General features: G+C 54.2%; 1 pseudogene; it reads left to right on the forward strand.

Moving 5' to 3' along the window:
- The first annotated feature begins 22,547 nt into the window (after positions 1-22,547).
- On the forward strand, positions 22,548-22,760 carry LOC129641283 (60S ribosomal protein L38-like; annotated as a pseudogene).
- The last annotated feature ends 673 nt before the right edge of the window (positions 22,761-23,433 follow it).

Here is a 23,433-nt window from a genome sequence, read left to right on the forward strand (position 1 = left end):
AAAATGGAACACTGAAGCTGCGCTGGAATGGGGTTAAGCGAGAGCCCGGGTCACCAAGGAAGTCTGGGTTTTATTTTATTTCCATGTAAGCATCCCAGTCGTCTGCGCAGACTGGATCCGCCTCTTCATTGGAGGAGTGGGAGGGACGGTGCGCTCTGCCCCCGAGTCTCATGGTTCTCCTTAACGGCTTACGCTCTCCCATCGGCCGGAGCCACGCGGCTCTGGTCAGGGCAGTTAGGGGGCGGCGGGAAGGGCATAGTGGGGGCCTTTCCTCCTGCGGAGACGACGCCCTACACACCCATCGTCTGCCTCCCCCGACGCCGTCACCCCATCCGTCTCCTGTTGCCACCAAGACGGCCAGTCTCAGGCAGGGGGCGCCCGCGACCCTGCCTCCTCTGTGCTGTGCAGACAAAGGGCGTCTCTGACCTCTTAGGGCCCGACTTGAAGAAGCTGGAGCGCCTCCCTGTCGGGGAATTCACAGGCTCCCGCCAAGTCCCCACCTGTGTCTAGACGTGCGCTGGGCCTCGGGTGTACTATCAGCCGTGCGGAGACCCAGGCAGAAAGTAGAGCAAAATCCAGGGGGTGGGGTGTGCATGTGTGCTAGTCGTGAACAACTCTTTGCAACTCCGACTGCAGCCCGCCAGGTTCCTCCGTCCATGGGATTTCCCAGGCGAGGACACTGGAGTGGGCTGCCATTTCCTCCTCCAGGGGATCTTCCTGAGTCAAGGATCGAGCCTGAGTCTCCTGCTTGGTGGACGGGTTCTTTACCGCTGAGCCGCTCCCCCGGGAAGCTGAGACTACCTGGGAAGGGAGGATTAGCAGTGAGCAGGTGGCCCGGGGCGGCCAGCGGGGCGTCCTCACCAGGGGCTGAGAGCCAGGCAGAGCCGGGCAGAGCCTTCTCCCCACCCCCACCCTGCTGCCGGGTGGGCTGGCTGCAGCGGCTCCCGTCCAAAGAGTGCAGTCAGGAAAGGGGAGTAGCAGGCGGCCTGGCACTCAGACACGCCCCAGGGCCTGCGTCCCAGGCAGCTCGTCCCGAGGCCAGTCGCCCCCAAGGGTAGCCCCCGTGGCTGAGCTCATCGGTGGCCCCTGTCCCCAGAGCCGGGTCCGCAAGTCTGTGTGATACTGTCCTTGGCCCATCTGGCGAGACGGGGGCCAGCCCAGCGCCACCAAGAGTCCCTGGCCCCCCAATGAGGAGCCCTTTGTCACCTGTGGATGCAGCTGCCTCAGAAAACTCCGAGTTCTCTGGAACAGAGACTGAGCTGCCGAGGGCGAATTCATGTGTGTTTCTCATCATCATGTGTCTCAGAATATGAAGGATTATAATTTTAAAACTGCCTGGGGGAAGGAGCGCATATCCAGTGAGAAAACAGCATGTCACCCTGCAGACACCTACCCTGCCATTGCCCACGGCTGCAGACGGCCCCCACCCCGTCCTACCCCGCCCACGCCCCTCCCTTCCCACGCCCACACCCACCCCCGCCCATGCCTCACCCACGCCCCGCCCACGACCGCCCGCCCCGCCCACGACCGCCCACGCCCCGCCCCACCCACGCCCCGCCCCGCCCCACCCCGCCGAGATGTTGCGACATTAACAGGAAAGGACGCAAACTGAATTCACGGTCGTCCTCTCTCTCAGGGTGGGCTGCAAGTCATGATTTTGGAAGCCGCTGCGCCCCCCTCTTGCCTTGAGAACCCCATGAACAGTATGAAAAGGCAAAATGATAGGATACTGAAAGAGGAACTCCCCAGGTCAGTAGGTGCCCAATATGCTGCTGGAGATCAGTGGAGAAATAACTCCAGAAAGAATGAAGGGATGGAGCCAAAGCAAAAACAATACCCAGCTGTGGATGTGACTGGTGATAGAAGCAAGGTCCGATGCTGTAAAGAGCAATATTGCATAGGAACCTGGAACGTCAGGTCCATGAATCAAGGCAAACTGGAAGTGGTCAAACAAGAGATGGCAAGAGTGAATGTCGACATTCTAGGAATCAGCAAACTAAAATGGACTGGAATGGGTGAATTTAACTCAGATGACCATTATATCTACTCCTGCGGGCAGGAATCCCTCAGAAGAAATGGAGTAGCCATCATGGTCAACAAGAGTCGGAAATGCAGTACTTGGATGCAATCTAAAAAACGACAGAATGATCTCTGTTCATTTCCAAGGCAAACCATTCAATATCACAGTAATCCAAGTCTATGCCCCAACCAGTAACGCTGAAGAAGCTGAAGTTGAACCGTTCTATGGAGACCTACAAGACCTTTTAGAACTAACACCCAAAAAAGATGTCCTTTTCATTATAGGGGACTGGAATGCAAAAGTAGGAAGTCAAGAAACACCTGGAGTAACAGGCAAATTTGGCCTTGGAATACAGAATGAAGCAGGGCAAAGACTAATAGACTTTTGCCAAGAAAAGGCACTGGTCATAGCAAACACCCTCTTCCAACAACACAAGAGAAGACTCTACACATGGACATCACCAGATGGTCAACACCGAAATCAGATTGATTATATTCTTTGCAGCCAAAGATGGAGAAGCTCTATACAGTCAGCAAAAACAAGACCAGGAGCTGACTGTGGCTCAGACCATGAACTCCTTGTTGCCAAATTCAGGCTGAAATTGAAGAAAGTAGGGAAAACCACTAGACCATTCAGGTATGACCTAAATCAAATCCCTTATGATTATACAGTGGAAGTGAGAAATAGATTTAAGGGCCTAGATCTGATAGATAGAGTGCCTGATGAACTATGGACTGAGGTTCATGACATTGTACAGGAGACAGGGATTAAGACCATCCCCATGGAAAAGACAGGCAAAAAAGCAAAATGGCTGTCTGGGGAGGCCTTACAAATAGCTGTGAAAAGAAGAGAAGTGAAAGGCAAAGGAGAAAAGGAAAGATATAAGCATCTGAATGCAGAGTTCCAAAGAATAGCAAGAAGAGATAAGAAAGCCTTCCTCAGCAATCAATGCAAAGAAATAGAGGAAAACAACAGAATGGGAAAGACTAGAGATCTCTTCAAGAAAATTAGAGATACCAAGAGAACATTTCATGCAAAGATGGTCTCGATAAAGGACAGAAATGGTATGGACCTAACAGGAGCAGAAGATATTAAGAAGAGATGGCAAGAATACACAGAAGAACTGTACAAAAAAGATCTTCACGACCCAGATAATCACGATGGTGTGATCACTCACCTAGAACCAGACATCCTGGAATGTGAAGTCAAGGGGGCCTTAGAAAGCATCACTACAAACAAAGCTAGTGCAGGTGATGGAATTCCAGTGGAGCTATTCCAAATCCTGAAAGATGATGCTGTGAAAGTGCTGCACTCAATATGCCAGCAAATTTGGAAAACTCAGCAGTGGCCATAGGACTGGAAAAGGTCAGTTTTCATTCCAATCCCAAAGAAAGGCAATGCCAAAGAATGCTCAAACTACCGCACAATTGCACTCATCTCACACGCTAGTAAAGTAATGCTCAAAATTCTCCAAGCCAGGCTTCAGCAGTATGTGAACCGTGAACTTCCTGATGTTCAAGGAAAAGGCAGAGGAACCAGAGATCAAATTGCCAACATCCACTGGATCATGGAAAAAGCAAGAGAGTTCCAAAAAAACATCTATTTCTGCTTTATTGACGATGCCAAAGCCTTTGACTGTGTCGACCACAATAAACTGTGGAAAATTCTGAAAGAGATGGGAATACCAGACCACCTGACCTGCCTCTTGAGAAATCTGTATGCAGGTCAGGCAGCAACAGTTAGAACTGGACATGGAACAACAGACTGGTTCCAAATAGGAAAAGGAGTACATCAAGGCTGTATATTGTCACCCTGCTTATTTAACTTATATGCAGAGTACATCATGAGAAACGCTGGACTGGAAGAAACACAAGCTGGAATCAAGATTGCCGGGAGAAATATCAATAACCTCAGATATGCAGATGACACCACCCTTATGGCAGAAAGTGAAGAGGAACTAAAAAGCTTCTTGATGAAAGTGAAAGAGGAGAGTGAAAAAGTTGGCTTAAAGCTCAACATTCAGAAAACAAAGATCATGGCATCTGGTCCCATCACTTCATGGGAAATAGATGTGGAAACAGTGGAAACAGTGTCAGACTTTATTTTTCGGGGCTCCAAAATCACTGCAGATGGTGACTGCAGCCATGAAATTAAAAGACGCTTGGTCCTTGGAAGGAAAGTTATGACCAACCTAGATAGCATATTCAAAAGCAGAGACATTACTTTGCCAACAAAGGTTCGTCTAGTCAAGGCTATGGTTTTTCCTGTGGTCATGTATGGATGTGAGAGTTGGACTGTGAAGAAGGCTGAGCGCCGAAGAATTGATGCTTTTGAACTGTGGTGTTGGAGAAGACTCTTGAGAGTCCCTTGGACTGCAAGGAGATCCAACCAGTCCATTCTGAAGGAGATCAGGCCTGGGATTTCTTTGGAAGGAATGATGCTAAAGCTGAAACTCCAGTACTTTGGCCACCTCATGTGAAGAGTTGACTCATTGGAAAAGAGTCTGATGCTGGGAGGGATTGGGGGCAGGAGGAGAAGGGGACAACAGAGGATGAGACGGCTGGATGGCATCACTGACTCGATGGTCGTGAGTCTGGGTGAACTCCGGGGGTTGGTGGCGGACAGGGAGGCCTGGGGTGCTGCGATTCATGGGTTGCAAAGAGTTGGACACGACTGAGTAACTGAACTGAACTGAACTGCGCCCCCCTCTCCCAGGAAGTGGGGCAGACAGGACGATGGGGGTTACAGATGGTCAAGTTTGGTCTTGGAGGGAGCACAGGCCAACGCTTTGCTAACAGAAGGAAGGGACGAGACAGATGGGGGAGTCAGAGAGACAGACAGATGGCCCCCATCAGCAGGGACCAGCCCCCACCTCCAGGGCCTGGCAGAAGCAGCGGACTTGGGGCACCAGGGAGATGGAAGGGGTGCGGGGAGGCCCAGCCTGCTCTCTGAGCGGGGTCCCGAGGGCCCTGCCCCACCACGTGTCTGCTACAGGAGAGGCTTCCTGGAGGCGCATCCCAGGCTGGATTCACACAGGAGGCCCGAAGCCCATCTTCCGGCCGTGTGTATGGAGAGGAAAGGGCTTGAGGTCCTCTCAGGCCCCAGATACTCGCCCCCCCAGACCTCTGGCCGCCGGACCCTTGAGAAGGGAAGCCCCCTGGGTTTGCAGGGCTGGTGGAGAGAGAAAAGGGCTTCAAACAAAACCATCACAGCAAGAAGGCTTACAGCCCTCTGTTACCCTGGCCCCAGATCTGGGTACAAAACCATTCTGCAAGAATGCTGCACCCTCCCTGGGGGTCAGCACCACCTGGGCACAGAGTCAGGTGGGGGACTCAGTCTCCTTTGAACCAGGCACCACATGAAGGGTCCTGGGAAGGCTAGGCCAGTTCCCAGGCAGCCGCCTCCAGGAACTGCATCCAGACCGTCTCTAGAAGGACCCCCGGGACCGCGCAGGAGCCGCGGCATTGCCAGGCACAGGGCAGGACGCCCCAGAACCTTCTAGACTCCACTCAGCCCCGCTGCCCGCCTCGGGCCTGGCGGGAAAGGCCATGCGTGTGTCTCCCTCCCAGCTCCATCCTGGACAAGCCCGGTTGTCCACGTTTAAATCCATGCAAAGGCGGCCGTCAGCCTCAGGGGCCGGGAGGCCGGGCTGCGGGCCGCCCGCAGCCATGATGGATTTTGCCCCTCCGCCTTTCATGCTGCGGAAGACGCCGCCCATTTGTTCTGCCTGAGGTGCATCCACAGGTCTGCGAATATAATAACTTGAGAGGAAATTGAAGTAGTTAGTGTGAAGTGATGGGCATTTGAAGGAGCCTCCCACTTGACCTGTGGGACTAATTTTTCAAACGCCATTTATTGTCTGACTTGAGCAAGTCAGACCCCCTCTGCGTGGGGCGGCCTCGCAGGCTCCATCGGGAGACAGCCAAGGATTTGGGGGTTTGCAACCTCCCATTCAGCTGGGGACCCCCTCCCCACTGTGTGACGCCTGCAGCCGGAGTGTCTCTTTTCCTCCCGGCACCAGTGGCCCCAGGCTACGCCGGCTCGGACGCGGGGCGGGGTGGGGGGAATCCGGGACTGGCTGTGGGCTTGCGGTCTGGGCTCTGCCTTCCGGGGTGGAGGACCACGCGAGCCGCGGGTTGAACGTCTCTGTTACGAGGACCTTTCAAGATGGCATTGCTTTTTAGGCAGACAGTCAGGCGCTGAAGCCCCAAGCAGTCTCAGGTGGGGACATTCATCTTGGAAAGAGTGGAAAACTGACGCTTTCCCATTTCACTGCCGAGGAGAAAAGTGAGCTTGTCCGTCAGCCCCCGGATGGAAACCTCCGCCCCCGCCAGCATCCGCATCTTCATTAGATGGAGCGGGTGCTGGCGGCTCCTGGACCCCGGGCATCGGGGTGTGGGTGAAGTCAGCGCCTCCTTTAGGGCCTGGAGCACGTAGTTCACCCGCAGCTGTTCGGAGGTCTCGCAGAGCCCATCCCAGCCATTCTGGCTCCTGGCTCTTAATCCTCCCCATCTCTTGTCATAACCCGTCATTTCAGGGTCTGCTCGACGTCCCTCCCACCAGGCCGGCCGCTTGCGCCTTGAGGGCCGTCTCTCCCAGGATCATGTCCACCTGCCCTCATCTGTCTGGGGCCCCGCTTCTCCCGCCCCGCACCCCCATCGCTCTGTCCCTCTCTCCTGTGTCGGCTCCTCAGCGCCTGGACCCCCCACACCCACCCCACGCCCCCTAACCCACCTTGGGCCGCCTGTCCTGTGCTCATCCTCAACCTGTCCCTCCCGAGCCCCTTCTCCAAGGGGCCGTCCTGAGTGCACAGGTGACCCCACCGCGGGCCGGGGCTGCACGCACCCTTCTGAATCAGTGGAATTAACTGGAACCAACCAGCTGGGCTGGTCTGGGTTGTGGCTTCCGAGGGCCGCGCGCCCTCCTGCGTGGTCTAAGGTTGAGATTGTATATCTGCGTGCATCCCTGACTGACTCCACCCACGTGGCGCTTACCTGTTAGGTTCTAAAGCTCTTTCTAGTAGGAGGAGCCTATCAGTGACGTCCAAGACAGTCCAGCGGGGCTCACAGGAGGTGCCCACAGGTCTCTGAGCCCCCGAGGATCCCTGCACACCGGGCGTCTGACACTGTCCTCCCGCCCCCTCCTGACCTCAGCGCCTCCCACGTCCTATCCCACCGGCCCCCTCCCACGTCCTAAAAATGCCCAGAAGCCCCTGCTGTCCTCCCGGCCCTCCCAGAACCCTGTCCCTCTCAGCCCTTCCTGGACTCGTGTGGGTGCAGCCGGGAGGGGTCTCCTCATCCACCCGGACCCCCAGGCTTACAGCGGGCATTTCCTACATCACTGAAGGATGGGTCTATGTGGCCCATCCACATAGACTTCAGTTTTGGTCCAAACCAAATGGCTCAGAATCAGGCCTTCCTGACTAGCTGTGAGATCGGGCACCATCTCTAGCTTCCCATCCCCTTTCTGTGAAAACTGGGGTGTGGGGATGAGGTAAGGAGATGGATGGGCTCCAGGTTGGTCGTTTACAACTGGTCTCCTGTTTGCATTCCCTGAGGCAAGAGAGAGGTGGGCGCCAGTCAGGAATTTACAGCCAGCCTCCTGTGTGCCCTCCAAAACGGAAGTAGCAACAAAAACAGGGGTAATACTCAGTCTTCGCCTCTTGTAAACTTCCCAAGGTAACAGTCATGGCAAGGGCAAAGAGAGGCAAACCCTGTCCGAGTAAAGGATTAAGAGATCTCCGCTCCCCGGCTTTCTTTTAGAGCAAGAGAGACAGCACACACGTGCAGAAAGGCTCCTTGAAGTCAAAAGTCGGAGGGTAATTCCAGGCCATAATGACTCTTGCTCCTCCCAGAAGCCTTTACTTCGAGATCCATCTGGGCTGAGGGATGGGTGTGCACCCCTGGGGTGGGTCCTGAGACAAAGTAACCAACAAGGGGGCAAAGCAAGATGATTGGCTTGAGGGAAGACAGTGACTCGCAAAGCTGCCCTCTTACAAAGGATTTAAACTTCCCAAAGGCGCGACTCTCTCTCTGAGCTTGCCCGTGCACCTTTCCACCTGTAATGTTATTTTCAATAAACTTCTCACTTTACTCTGTACCTTCTGCCTCCTTGCCTGAATTTGTTCTTGACTAGGCAAGCAAGGACCCAGGACCTCAGCCCTAACTGCTGGTCCCTGCGGTCTAGTGTTTAGGACTCCCAGTCCTGGAAACTAAGACCCTGCTTCCAGCTGCTGCTTGCTGCAAGCTGCCGTTTACTGCTGAGTGCATCCGAAATCAGGGAGATCCATCTTACTAATTCAGAGAAGCCACTTAGGGTCAGTGGAGCTGGGAGGTGTGAAGGTCTTTCTCGACAGCAGAGGTATGTCACTGCCCCAGGGTGAAGCACAGCTGACAGACCACGGATGGTGGTGAGTGAGTGTCTGATGGATGGATGGGTGGGTGGATGGATGGATGGGTGGATGGATGGGTGGGTGGATGGATGGGTAGATGGATGGGTGGGTGGATGATGGGTGGATGGATGATGGATGATGGATGGGTGGGTAGATGGATGGATGGGTAGGTGGATGGATGGGTGGATGGGTGGATGGATGGATGGATGGGTGGATGGATGGAAGGATAGATGGGTGGGTGGGTGGATGGATGGGTGGGTGGATGGATGGGTGGGTGTATGGATGAATGGATGAATGGATGGATGGATGGAAGGATAGATGGATGGGTGGGTGGATGGATGCATGGGTGGATGGGTGGATGGATGAGTGGATGGATGCATGGATGGGTGGATGGATGGAAGGATAGATGGATGGGTGGTTGGATGGGTGGGTGGATGGATGGATGGGTGGATGGATGGGTGGATGGATGGGTGGATGGATGGATGCATGATGGGTGGATGGATGGAAGGATAGATGGATGGGTGGGTGGATGGATGGGTGGATGAATGGATGAATGGATGGACGGATGGAAGGATAGATGGATGGGTGGGTAGATGGATGGATGAGTGGATGGGTGGATGGATGAGTGGATGGGTGGGTGGATGGATGGGTGAGTGGATGGGTGGGTGGATGGATGGGTGGGTGTATGGGTGGATGGATAGATGGATGGGTGGATGAGGATGGAAGGATAGATGGATGGATGGATGGATGGATGGGTGGCTAGATGGATGGATGGATGGATGGGTGGCTAGATGGATGGATGGGTGGATGGATGGATGGGTGGGTGGATGGGTGGATGGGTGGAAGGATAGATAGATGGATGATGGATGGATGGGTGGCTGGATGGATGGGTGGATGGTGAGTAGATAGAATGATGGATGGATGATGGATGGATGGATGAACAGAATGAATGATGGATGGAGAGATAGACATGTTTTGTGGGCATCCCCACCCAGAACTGGGTCTGGCCCCTCAGTGACCACAGGTGACACAGTCAGACAATTGACAGTTACACAGAAGCTGCCCCTGGAGGAAGTGCTCAGGGACCACCGAGGGTGACCCTCTCCAACCCTATCCTGCTGCCTGAGGCCCAGTTCCTGGAGGTCAATTCAGGGACAGCTTGGGGAGTGTCTCCTCTCCCAGAGGCCCAGGCCGGGTGTCCAGAAACCCGCTCACCTTGTCTCTATCCAGGGAGTGGACTGCTCGCTGCAGGGTGGGTGTGCCACACCTCCAGGGCCACCCGTGGGTCCCTCGTCACTTGGAGCAGAAGGAATCTCAGAACTGGACGGGAACTCGGCCTCGGGGATGCCCATTTCTGTCCCTGGGTAATGCTGGGCCTGCTGCCATGTCCTGGGGGATCTTTGTTAGCAAAAGCAGTGTGACAGGATCAGCTCCAGGCAGCTGTGAGCCCTAAAGACAGGATTTCAGTGGTGTTTGGAGCACAAGGAGGCTGGGTCCTCCACCGGCCTACTTCCCACAGGAGACGCAGCCCCCATGGCTCCGGTTCCTGTGCACGCGGCCACCAGCCGTCCGGGGTGCGTGTGGTCACCGCATCTGGGCGGCCGCGTCTGTGTCCCTCTCCTGATGTTACCGAGGAAGCAGAGGGGTGCAGGCTTTCCTCTCAACGCCGCTCCCCCTAATGCCCCTCGTGATGAAAGAGAGCATGACCCCCAGAGAATCAGACACAGCAGTAGGACAGGAGCCCACGCGAGGCAGCATGGACAGCGAAGGAGACACACAGGCCAGGCCAGGCCTCTTCGCAGGGACGGCTGCGGGCACAGGGGGACCCAGGCAGAGAGCTGGTGAAGGGCGTGCGCTGACCTCCGGTGACAGGGGCCCGACGCCGCAGGGGCTGTGGCCACACGAAGGCAGGAGCAGATCTCAGTGCCCTGTCTCTCCAGCACGCCCGCCTGGGTCTCACTGGGAGGTCTTGGTTCCCTCTGTGCCTTTGACCCTGTGAGCGGTCAGTGCGCTTGACCTTGTGTGAGGGCCGATGGGAAGGCGCCCAACCCAGCGAGCTGGCTCCATCAACCAGGCACACGTGGGTGATGCAATACTCTTACAGCAAAGACACAAAACAAGTGGTTCTGCGTCAGAACAGCGCCAGGGTGAGTCCCATGCAGTTGTTGGTATTTTGTCCATAAATAAATACAAGCACACAGCGGTCTTCCCATATGGCGCTGGTGAACCTGCCTGCCAATGCGGGGGACATAGGAGACCTGGGCTCCATCCTGGGCCAGAAAGATCCCCTGGATGAGGGCATGGCAACCCACTCCAGTGTTCTTACCTGGAGAATCCCATGGACAGAGGAGCCTGGCAGACTACGGCCAATAGGATCCCAAAGAGTCAGACACGGCTGAAGTGACTTAGCATGCACACACGTGGACACGGATATCTTTGTGCATCCTCAACAGGAAACAATAATTATAATTAGCACCGAGGGTTTATTTTTAATATAACCCAGGGACTTTATATGACTTATCTTATACCTCAAACTCTAAAATGTTTATTTTAGCTGAAATAAGGAGAAACTTTCAGATTTTCATCTTTCTGTATTTTTTTGTTGTTTTGGTTTGAAACAGAAGTGAGATCTCCCAGCGGTGTCTCCTTAGGGGGTGGCAAAGAGGCCATCTGCTCTCCAAAGCCCCACCCCCACCCCAGCATCTAGGAAGCCCCCCCAGAGGCATCCTGGGTGCTGGGGGGGAGGGGTCAATGTCCAGCGTCCTGGGTCGAGGGCAGTGTCCTCAGCTGGTGATGAAACAGAGGGGCCGGCGGGGTGACTGCCTGGGGAGAGGGGCTCCAAACATTGCCCCTGCCCAGCTGCCTCCGAGTTGCTCCTGATTGGGCCCCTGGGGAGGGCCAGGGAGGGGTTGACCCCATCCACACACTCCACTAATCTGCGCTAATCTGCAGTATGTGAGGTCAAGGGGTTTTTTTTTTTTTTTTTTTTTTTAACAACATCAGCTGTTTCAATATACAGTCACCAGGATACCTGCATCCAGCTCTGCTGGGAGGAGAGACACAGACTCTGCAAAACAAAGCAGGAGGCTGAACCGTGAAAGAGGGGAGACAGGGGCCCAGTGCCTCTCGGCAAACAGGCGGGCTGACCGGGAGCTACCCCTCTTCCCGGGGCCCCTGCATCTGGAGCCCCCAAGGCCGGCCCTGCAGCACCGCGGAGCGGACCTGGTGAGGGTGACCACGCGCTTTGTCGTGCAAACCCAGACGCTTGGCCCGGGGTAGACGTGGCCTGGGTGAGACGCAGGGGCAGCAGGAGAGGACCAACCAAAGCCACTCCGTGTCCCCCCCCACTTACAGGCTGGCCCCTGGAAATAATGCCCACACTGAGAAGTGCCAACAAGTTCACCCTTGTGCTCACCCTGCCCTCCAGCTCCCCAGGACAGACCACCCATGCCCATGGAGGGGGAACACAGAGCAGTGGCTGCTGGCTCACCACCAACCTCCAGTCTCCCACTTCCCCTCTGTCTAGTGGACGCTCCCAAGTTTACCTGGGCACACGGCTGCCTAGCAAGGGATGACCCAGATGTGGCCATGCGACTGTCTGGGCCCCCGTGAGCAGAAGGGATGCACACCCCTTTGGGGCGATGATCTTCAAAACAGTGGGCATGTAGTCCCTTTGCCCTGTTCTTCCTTCCAGTCAAATGAATAGCAGATATGATGGCAGGAGCTGGAGCAGCCACTCTGGGCCCAGAGTCAGAAGCTACCTGTTGAGATGGTAGTCACCCCACCAGCCCATCACTTCCTACCTTCTAACTGCTTAGTGAGGGCTATTTGTTACCCCTATTTAGATGGTATAAGTCATATAGGTTGAAGGCACATGGATCCCTAACAAGTTGGCGGGAACTCAGGTTTCCACGCTGACATGTTCCAGGCCGGTGCAGACAGCACCCTCAGGTGGGAGTGCAAAACCATTTTCACCAGTCCCTGCTCTTTCCTCTCAAGAAGTTTGGTGACCCCAGCCCTTCGGCCCTGAGGAAAGCCAGCTGACTACCCTGGGCATGTTTCCTCCTGGTGGTGATACAGGAACCAGCTGCTCCTCCTTCACAGCCCCAGGGTCTCAGAGCCCTTCGTTCCAGCCCAGCTCAGGGCACAGATGGGGAGAGACTGTAGGAACTAGCTTGGACCAGAGTGCCCTGTCCTTCTGATGCCCTTCATTTGGTAAGAACTGGCCCCGCGCCCCAGTGCCCTCGGGGTGTGGGAGCCCATGGGCACCTGGGGAGTCTTCTAGTCGTCATGGTTTTATCAGGAGAAAGAGGCTCCTCTGCATCCATGTCAGAACCATCGCTATGCCTCCTAAGACGCCACTTGAGAGAAAGTGAGCAGAGCAAATGAAGGGTCACGTGTGCTTAACCCCTCAGTCGTGTCCTGACTCTCTGTGACCCCACGGACTGCACCCACCTGGTTCCTCTGTCCACGGGATTTGTGACCCCATGAACTGTAGCCCGCCAGGCCCCTCTGTCCATGGGATTCTCCAGCAAGAATACTGGAGTGTGTTGCCGTTTCCTCCTCCAGGGGGGTCTTCCCGACTCAGAGATCAGACCCGCGTCTCCTGGCTCTCCTGCATTGGCAGGCAGGTTATTTACCAGCTGAGCCACCAGGGAAGCTGAAGGATCATAAACTTTTCCTAAAATGACAAAGAAAAAAAACAAAACCTTGCAGATATAAGAACCGGACAAGAGGAGAGAACTTTCAGATGCAAATGAGACAATTCCCAGGGTGTACGTGAGTCCGTGTGCCTGTGGGGGGTGGTGACCACCCACACGGAGTCATGGGAACAGTGGAATCAAAGAGAGCCACGAAATGGGAAAATATTGGCACTTCTGGTCATCTGAAATCTAAAAAAAAAAATTCTTGACTTTGAACAAAAGAGAAAATTACATAATGGTTATTATTAGATTAATGGCTGTTCCCACACCCAATTAGTAAATGTTGAACACATATTTAAAAAGCAATTAGAAGGATCCCCATGATGCTGTGTCTGGCTCTGCCCAGGTGACAAACTTGAACCTGGGGCCCGAAGCCCGCGCCCTCCCCCGTCCTGACCCACTGCTCCGCAGGGACCACCTTCAGAGCCCCCACAGCAGAGGAGGGCTGCCCCACCCGGCTGCCTTGTCTTCCCTCCACCACTCGTCCCCCACCAGCTCAGCCCCTGCACTCCCCCCAGGGGCCTTCAGCGCTCCTGTGTCCTCACCGCCCCGTGCTCGTGGGGCTCCGGCCATGCTCAGCTCCACCCCCCACTGCTGGCCCCGCCCCTGCCTGTGACCTTGGGTAGATCATCTCAAGGACAACACGGGACCCACTCAGCGCTCCAGCTTGGTAAGTGAACACTCCATAAACGGGAGCCTAAGGGCCGCACACCCTTCCTTCCCACCTGGCCTTGGGCCTTGGCGATTCAAAGTCTCAGCGTAGCTCTGGGACGAGGGGACAACTCAGGCTGACCCGAGGTGACGCCTGTGAGGCGGGGAGCCCACGCCTGGTGACGACTGAGCTTCCGTGTCAGAGCTCCTCCAGCTGACACACAGATGTCTGTGAACTGGGGGTTCTCGGGGGTCCATCCTCTCACGCTCAGGGGTCCAGAGTCTGGAAGCAACGTGCGCACAGGGCCGTGCTCCCTCCTGGCCCTGGGCCAGGACCCTTCCTTGTGTTGATTTAAAAAACAGTGACAACCTGAAGGCTGAGAGTTGTGTTTTATTTGGTGGGAGTTTTTGGACTGCAAGCCCAGGAGAGTAATCTCAAAGTAATCTTGAGAAATTGCTCTTAGGAGACTGGGGGGTGGCGGGGGGAAGAGTGGGTCACACAGAAGTTTTACAACAAAGGGCACGTAGTCTGAACATCGAGAGATTATTGTTAGTTAGAGGAAACCACGTACTTCAAGTTAAGGAATTTAGCCCTTCTCTTTGAATGGGGGACACAAGGGTCTGGGCTCCCTGAAATCAGTCCCTTCATATGCACCTCCGCTCTCGGAGCCAGCATCCTGGGTTTTGTTCACATCCCGGGCGCCTTGGGCTCACCGTAAGGAGTGGGTGCCATCCCGTGGCTGTTAGAGCGCAGGTAATTTTCTCCTTCCTGAGCGCCCTGAAGGGCTGGAATCACCGATGACCGTGACATCCTTGTTTACTGACATGACGGAAGTGCTCCGTTTCTCACCGGGTTCTCTCGAGGCTGCTGGTGGCTCCAGGGGCCCCGGACTTGCGGCCGCCTCGCCTGTCTCTTCCTCTGTCTTCATGTGGCCCCCTCCCTGCTGCGTGTCTGAGTCTCAAAATCTCCCTTTTTTGCCCCTTATAAAGACGCCTCTCATTGGATTTAGGGCCTACCCTAAATCCCGGGTGATCTCAGCCTGATGCTTAATTACACCTGTGAAGAGCCTTTATCCAAATCACATCACATTCAATGTTCTCGAGGGTTAGGACCTGGGCATATCTTCTGGGGCCACCACTGAGCCCACTTTACCCGCAGGTGTGGGCCCCTATAAGCAGATGTGCGCCCAGCCTGTGTTTTGAGAGTAGAAAATGCCCCTTCCTTTCTCGCCTTCCCTCTGTGTCCCAACAATGGAGGCCACCCCTCACCCCAGAAACCTGCCTGAGCCCCCAGATCTTTTCTCTCATTCAGAGCTCCCCACGGCCATGCCGGCCGCTGCACCAGCTGCCCCATGCCTCCTCCCTGGCAGGTCTGCACTCCTCAACCTGGATCAGAGGCCCCGCTGCACAGGATATCTAGCCTCAAGGCTCAGAAGTACAAGCGGCGTCAAAACCAGACCGGCAAAGGAGCGGGGTATAAAGACAGCGGTGCAGAGTCTGCAACGGGAAGGGGAGGCACCGGGCAGTCCGTGGCCTCCACGGGGCGCAAACCGCAGCTGGGGGCATCGGGGGAGAGACTGACCAGGGCTCATTAGCCCGCTCTGCTCCGAGAGCTTGATTGAATGAGGTTTTTGGTTTGGCTTCGCTGGTTATTGTAGTTTTTTCCATTATTTCATTGTGCAAATTCCTCGTAGAGTCAGCAGAATCTGGAGGCAAACTGAGCAGCTACTGTGAAGTGTGAAAAATTACCCTCAACGAACGCAAGCAAACTATTTGCTTATGGGATCAGCGCGTGGAAATGAGGCCTTGGGGCTGGCAGGCCGGCCGGGAGCGGTCACCTTCCCGGAGTCGAGTCGCGGCTCCCTGACTGCAGCGGCGGGCGGGATGTCCTGCTTCCCACAGGGCCAGCACCGTATCATTCACTCGGTACGGCCAGCACCGTTCTCACGCCACCAACAGCAGCTGCCGGGCGGGCAGGGCAAGAGGGGCGGAGAGCACACCCGTCGCGTGTATTCATTCGCCGGGCAATTGTCGATTCCCACCCCACTCACTGGGCTGCCCCCACGTGCGGCCTTAAATCCGGACAGTCTGAGAACAGAAGCAGGCCTCTGGGGGCCATGTTTGCTGTGCTGAGTGGACGCTCAGGCGCCCGCCGGACCTGCTCTGGATGACCTCAGCGCAGAGTCCCCAGTCCTCCCTGGGTCAGTGGTCCTCCCATTGGCTACATAGCAGGATCCCCCGAGGGCTGTGACTGACATCACCACTGACTGATGTCAGGACGTGCAGGTGGAGCCTGGGTGTCCACCTCCTTCCCACACTCATGGGGCTTCAGGAGCAGCCACAGCTGAGAACCGTCCTGCTGGGCAGAGTGCTGGTTCAGCCTTAGAGGAGGCTGGAGGGGCCTTCATCATTAGAGCACGTGCCTGGATGGGGGGAGGAAGGCCTTACACACACAGAGGCTTCCTCTGACTGGCATGGGGGCTGCGCGGACGTGCAGATGTCCCTTCAGTATGTCCGTGCTGGAAGAGGGAGGGGTGAGTTGGTAGAAGGAAGGATGGACAGATGACAGATGAGTGGATGGACAGGTGAGTGGACAGAAGATGGATGAGTGGATGGGTGGGTGGATGGATGAGTGAATGGATGGATGAGTGGGTGGATAGAAGATGGACGAGTGGATGGATGGGTTGATGAATGGATGAGTGGATGGACAAGTAGATGTGTGGGTGGAGGGATGGATGGGTGGATAGATGGATAGATGATTGGATGGATGAAGAGATGATGGATGAGTGGATAGACGGGTGGATCGTTGGGTGGATGGATAGATGGATGATGGATGAGTGGATGGACAAGTGGATATGTGGGTGGACTGATGGATGGATGAGTGGGAGGATGGGTGGACAGGTGGATGGTTGGGTGAATGGCTGGCTGGCTGGCTGGATGATGGATGGATGGATGGATGGGTGGATGGATGGGTGGATAGATCGGTGAATGGACAGGCAGATGGACGGATGGATGGAAGATGGAGGATGGGAAATAAATGATCGTCACCCTTTGCTAGAGGACTGTTGAGAAGCGTAAGACAGAATCCCTTACCTTACAATACATTATAAAACCTTAACTTTTAAGAATCTGTAAAATCTATGGCTTACAGAGGCAGCAGGGGACACCGCGGTCGGTTTGGAGAGCGGGAAGGCCAATGACCCCCACTGAGCAGGCGTGTGCTGCTGGCCCGGGACATGGACCGACCCGCAGTAGCCCCGTCCCATCTCCCTCATCCTGACCACTGTCCTCACCCTGCTCCCACTGTCCTGAGGAAGAGCCCGCACTCACAGATGCTTGACTGCTGGCTCGAGCTTGTGCAGCCAGGAGATGGAGGGGCTGGACCCGAGCTCATCCGTGTCTGGATGCAGGACCAGCATTCCGAACACAGGGGACAAGGGCCCAGGGCTTGGCGGGCGTGAGGAGGCAGAGAAAAGGTGAGACCCTTCCGGGCCCCGCGAGCACTAGGGGCGGTAGCACCTGAGCAGGGTAAGCAAGCCCTCGCCCGGTGGAAACGAGGACACATCCTGAGAAACGAGGCAGAGGCGGGCAGGCGCCCCGCCGTGCCCCCGAGTCCCGGCCCCCGCTCCTCGGGGCCTTCCGGTGGACGGAGCTGGAGCCCGTGGGGCTTCTTAAATAAATGTGGTTACATTATACATCATTTGAATACTCATTTCTTGCCTTATGCTTTTTTTTTAGTGACTTATTACTTACTGTGTATATTTATTTTAGGCTATGGAAAAGATGTTAGACCAAAAGCAAATTTGAGCAGTTTTCTTATTCAGGTTCAAAATGGGTTGCAGAGCAGCAGAGAGAACTCGCAACATGAGCAACGCGCTTGGCCCAGGAGCTGCTGGTGCAGGGCTGGGTCAGGAAGGAGTTGGTGGTTTGGCGAAGGAGGTGAGAGTCTTAGCGAGGAGCGCGGTGGCCGGCCGTCGGAAGGGGACAACGGCCGACTGAGAGCCAACGTCGAGGCTGATTCTCCTACAACTGCATGAGAAGCTGGCCACTCTGTGGTCCCCAGGCATTTGAAGCACGTTGAAAAGGCGAAAAAGCAAAGTGGGTGACTTTTGAGCCAACCGAAAACCAAAACATCATCGTTTTGCAGTATCGTCTTCTCTTACCCTACAAACACCAAAAAAAAAAAATTCTCAATCAGATCCTGATGTGCAACAAAATGCGGATTTTATGGCAACTGGTGGCAACCAGCTCAGCGGTTGGATGGAGAAGAAGCTCCAAAGCGCTTCCCAAAGCCAAACTTGCACCAAAAAAGGTCATGGTCACTGTTTGGTGGTCTGCTGCCCATCTGATCCCCTGCAGCTCTCTGAATCTCAGGGAAACATTACATCTGAGAAGTACGCTCAGTAAACCAGTGAGATGCACTGAAAACGGCACGCCTGCAGCAGGCATTCGTCGGCAGCGGGGCGCAGTCCTTTCCCACCACAGTGCCTGACCCACGTCGCACAACCAACGCTTCAGAAGCTGAGCGAATTGGGCTGCGAAGTTTTGCCTCATCCACCACATTCACCTGACCTCCCGCCAACTGACTACCACTCCTTCAAGCATCTCAACCACTTTTTGCAGGGAAAACACTTCCGCGACCAACAGGAGGCAGACGGTGCTTTCCTAGAGTTCATCAGGTCTCCAGGTGCGGATTGGTACACTACAGGAATAAGCAGACTTATTTCTTGTTGGCAAGAATGTGTTGATTATATGCTAAGTCACTTCAGTCGTGTCCGACTCTGTGCGACCCCATAGACGGCAGCCCACCAGGCTCTGCCGTCCCTGGGATTCTCCAGGCAAGAGTGCTGGCGTGGGGTGCCATTGCCTTCTCTGGTGTTGATTATAAGGGTTCCTATTTTGATTAATAAAGGTATGTTTGGGCCTAGTTACAGTGATTTAAAATTCATGGTCTGAAACCACAGGTAGGCTTGAACCAACCTGGACAGAAGAGCTGCCTGACCAAGCCCAGGCTCCACTCTGACCCCCAGTCTCCTTGTCTGCAAAGCAGAGAAGACACTGACTCTCCATGCAGCAATCCCCTTGGAAAGCGGATCCCTTCCTGGAAGGGGTCGGGACACACACTCCTCCTCCAGGACCCCGGCTCGCTCCTGGACCAGCATTAGAGAGGAAAGGAGGGTTTAGAGCAAGGAGAGTGCCTGTAGGCTATAGTTCTGCATAACGTCAGGATGCATTCGTCCAGATCCACAGGACATCCAACACCAGGCGTGAACTGTGATGTAAGCCATGGGCTTTGGGCGATGAAGACATGTCAGTGGAGGCTCTCCAGTTGTAAGAAACATCCCGTCTGGAGGCGGATGTTAGTGGGATAGTGGGGGAGGCTGGGCATGCAGGTGGAGGCGTACGTGGGAATTGTGTGCACCTTCCACTCGATTTTGTCTTAAACCTAAAATTGCTCTAAAAAGTAAAGTCTTAATTACAAAAAAGAGGATGAAGGGGAGGAGGAGGAGGGAGACTGGCAGGGCAGGTGGGTGCACCATCCCCAGCCTCTCCCCGCCCAGGAGGCAGTGGGGAGAGTGGCCAGCACGGGCGAAGCCGCAGCGGGGACCCAGCCCAGGGAGCCAGGAGGGGACACACACTGGGCTCCTGTCCCCCCAGCCAGCCACACCAGCTGGTCCCTGAGACCACCAGCTACATTTCCAGCCTGAGCTGATCAAATAAGCTCCTGGGGTTTGTACATAAGTCTCCAGGCTGAGAATGCCAACGTGGGTTCGATTCTGTGTGCTTTCTGCAGCGCTGACCATGACTCTGTAAATCTGCAAAGTGCGTGTCTTTAATCTGCGTAATTAAATGCGGAGTTATCTGCAAATGAAACGCTTAAACCCAGCAAAGCTGCTGCAGTGTCCCAAGGCTGAATCTCTGGAAGCAGGTCTTGGCTGAGCATCTTCTCCACCTGCCCCTCCTCCGTGACGGCTGCTGGAGGAACAGGAGCGGGATGGGAGCCCCGAGGCCCCGCTCTGGGGGTGTGTCACCCCCAGCTTTGGCAAGGGAGCTTGCTGTGGTGGGGGCGGCGGCAGGCGGCTCAGCTGGCTCCCCAGCAATGCTCCAGGCAGGCAGGTGCTCAGGGGGTGGGAGCTGAAGTGTCGCATAAGGTGATGCTTGGAGCACCGTTGCTGGGATGAAGGGTTGATGGCAGAGGATACGTAAGTGATGGCTCCTTACAATCCTCCCTCCTCCGTCCCTTCCTCAGAGCGGGGCCGGGAGCAGGCAGAGCCTGGAAGAAGCGCAAGGAGGAGCTGGCGTCGGTGGGGGACATGCTGGGTCGGGGTCCAGGTCCGTCCGCATGTCTCCCTGGACAGTGTTTGCGGATGGAGGGTGCGTACGTGTGTGTGTGTCTGTGAGGGACACGCTGTTGGTGCAGGTTTTGTGTGCATCTGCACAGGTGTGTGTACCTGTGTGCAGGTGTGTGTCACCGTGTACAGATGTGTGCAGGTGTGTGTGTCTGTGGATCTGTATGCAGGTGGATGTGTGTCTGTGAGCAGCTGAGTGTGTGTTCAGGGAACTGGCCCCAGGAAGCCTGAGCGCACCGGTCCAGGGGACACATTATTAGCTGCATTGTCCAGCAGTCACTCACCTGAGCGCGAGCTCCCAGGTAGACTGTCAGGCAGAGCCCACAGGCGCCAATGGTCAGTGGAGGCTGACGGTGGGCCGTCTGTGGTGTGACAGGGCTGTGTCAGTGACAAAGGTCCTCCTCCAGCGACGTCACTGGAGCATTTAAGGTGAAAAACTATGGCCCTGATACCAGCCTTAAAAGCCATATGAATAATAAAAACAGTAACTGCAGCGGAGTTCACCACAACAGAGATAGTAGTAATGCAGCCCCTGGCAAATCCAGGCAAATGGTGTTTGTGTATTGACTGTACTATTCTTGCAACCTTTCACTAAGCGTGAAGCCTTTTCAATATCATACATTAAGTGGTGAAAGTGATTTCACAGAGAAACAAAACAGGTGAAAGCTGGACATGGTCTTCACGGCAGGGCCATGTTTGTGACCACACAGAACAGAATAGGAGACTCGGAATCCATAAACGACAAGGGACTGGCCCGGTAATTGATACAACCAGTAGAAAGACACTAGTGAGTACACAGAGGATTTAGATAATCCAATTAGAGGGCGCACAGTGGAAGACGTATGTACCATTTTACACCAAGACACGCAGACGACAGATCCCTCTGGACACACCAGAAACAGCACGTGTGCAAGCATTGGCAACGAAGCAGACCACAAAGAGCCGCCCAGATGCCCAAGAACCCGCGCTGTGCAGATCATCCTTTTGGCCAAAGAATAATAAAATCAGAAACTATTGATTTCGAAGTATCATTGAAACCTAAACAGCATGGAACTCTGTGTGTGTGTGTGAGTGTGTGTGTGAGTGTGTGTGTGAGAGAGTGTCTGAGTGAGTGTCTGAGTGTGTGTGTGTGTGAGTGTGTGTGTGTGTGTGAGTGTGTGTATGAGTGTGTGAGTGTGTGTGTGAGTGTGTGTGTGAGTGTGAGTGTGTGTGAGAAAGTGTGTGTGTGAGTGTGTGAGTGAGTGTGTGTGTGAGTGTGTGTGAGTGTGTGAGTGTGTGTGTGAGTGTGTGTGTGAGTGTGAGTGTGTGTGTGAGAAAGTGTGTGTGTGAGTGTGTGAGTGTGTGTGAGTGTGTGTGAGTGTGTGTGTGTGTGTCAGTCACTCAGTTGTGTCCAGCTCTCTGTGACCCCACGGACTGCAGCTCGTCAGGCTCCTCTGTCCATGGAACTCTCCAGCCGAGAAGACCAACGGGGTTGCGAGCTCTTTATCCAACGTGAATTTTAGTAGTAGTGGTTTTTACTCACAAAACTGTGTCTGAGTCTTGTGACCCCACAGACTGTAGCCCTCCGGGTTCCTCTGTCCACGGGATTCTCCAGGCAAGAACACTGGAGTGGGTTGCCATTTCCTTCTCCATGGAACTCAGTAAATGTGGGTAAAAACACAATCAGGTTGAAATTACAAAGAATTTCTAATGAAACTTTGCATTCCCTTCTGGGGCATGGCTAAAGCATAATTAGGAATTTGATTTTAAATATAGTTATCAAGGGGCTTCCTGGTGGCTCCATGATGAAGAATCTGCCTGCCAATGCAGGAGACACAGGTTCAGTCCCTGATTCAGGATGATCCCACGTGCTGTGAAGCAGCTAAGCCCGTGGACACAGCTACGGAGCCTGCGTTCTAGAGCCTGGGGGCTGAAATGACTGGAGCCCTCGTGCCTTAGAGCTGTGCTCCTCAACAAGAGAAGCCCCCACAGTGAGACACCGACTCGCTGCAACTCGAGAGTGGCCCCTGCTCCCCGTAACTAGAGAAAGGACAAGGGCAGCAACAAAGACCCAGCACGGCCAAAAACAAACAAATAAAATTAAAACAAATAAATTAATATGCAGACCGGGGGAACAGAGGCTAAGTCTTCAAGTCCGGAGGTTAGGAGAAAACAAAGCAAGTGTCCCTCCCTTCCTTTGCCTTGAAGGAAAGAAGGGAATAGTAAGACAAAGCCCAGCCAGCAGCAGCGCTGAGCCCAGTAAGAGGAAAAAGCAAAGGCTGGATGTCTGCAGGTACTTATAAAGCAGGAAACTTTGGTCAAGACTAAGGTGAGAAAAAGGAGAGAAGCAACAAAATTCAGAAGAAGAGGGGGTGACTACAAACATCACAGGAGCTTTTCCGTTCTCACTTCTCGCTGCTGCTTGAAGTTCCTGCTCGCCGCACCTTGTCACCATGCCACGCAAAACTGAGGAAATCAAGAGCCTTCTGCTCACAGCCGGGTGAAAGCATGCCAGATCTGTCAAGATCAAGAAAAGTAAGGATGACGTGAAGTTTAAAGCTCGATGCAGCAGATGCCTTTACACCTTGGTCATCACAGGCAAAGAGAAGGCGGAGACGCGGACGTGGTCCCTGCCTCCTGGTTTGGCAGAGAAGGAGCTGAAATGAACCATGCTCACTGATTGGAACTGTACTAAAATATTTTAAATTCTCAAAAAAGAAAAAACCAAGCACAAAGCAGGTAACACGCTATTTCTCCTAAAAGCTCTGTGTTAATGACTTGGAAAACATAGATAAAATATATATATTTTTGGAAAATCTGAAAATGCCAAACTTGAACCAAGGAGAAAGGAAGATTTGACTAGGAGAGGGGTCACTAAAGTCACCCCGAGGGGAGGCTCCAGGCCTGCGTGGCAGTCAGTGTTAACAGCCGCGGTGAAGGGCATCGTCACCCTTCCCGGGAAAATAAGCTAATAACCAGCTTTGGAGCTTCACCTGGTTTCCAGACTGGACAATTACATTGTGGGGTAACACAATTTTAAGCCTGTTTTATTTATAACCATAGATGCAAAAGTCATAAACAAGTTGTTACTGAAATTCATGTCCATGTTGGAAAAAACTATCCAATATGATTATGATTTTCCCTTGAATGTGAGCATGTCTCAAGACTAGAAAATCTAACCATGAGATTCCACCAATTCAATGGATTAAAAGATAAGATTTATGTGACTACAAGGAGAGATGTAGAAAAATGTTTAGGGTAAGAAAACCAAAAACCCAACACTGTTCAGATTTAAAAAAAAAAAATCTATCAGAAGATTAGTAACTAAAGGGAATTCTC

The sequence above is a fragment of the Bubalus kerabau genome, chromosome 1 (assembly GCF_029407905.1).
Source record: "Bubalus kerabau isolate K-KA32 ecotype Philippines breed swamp buffalo chromosome 1, PCC_UOA_SB_1v2, whole genome shotgun sequence".
Taxonomy (NCBI): domain Eukaryota; kingdom Metazoa; phylum Chordata; class Mammalia; order Artiodactyla; family Bovidae; genus Bubalus; species Bubalus kerabau.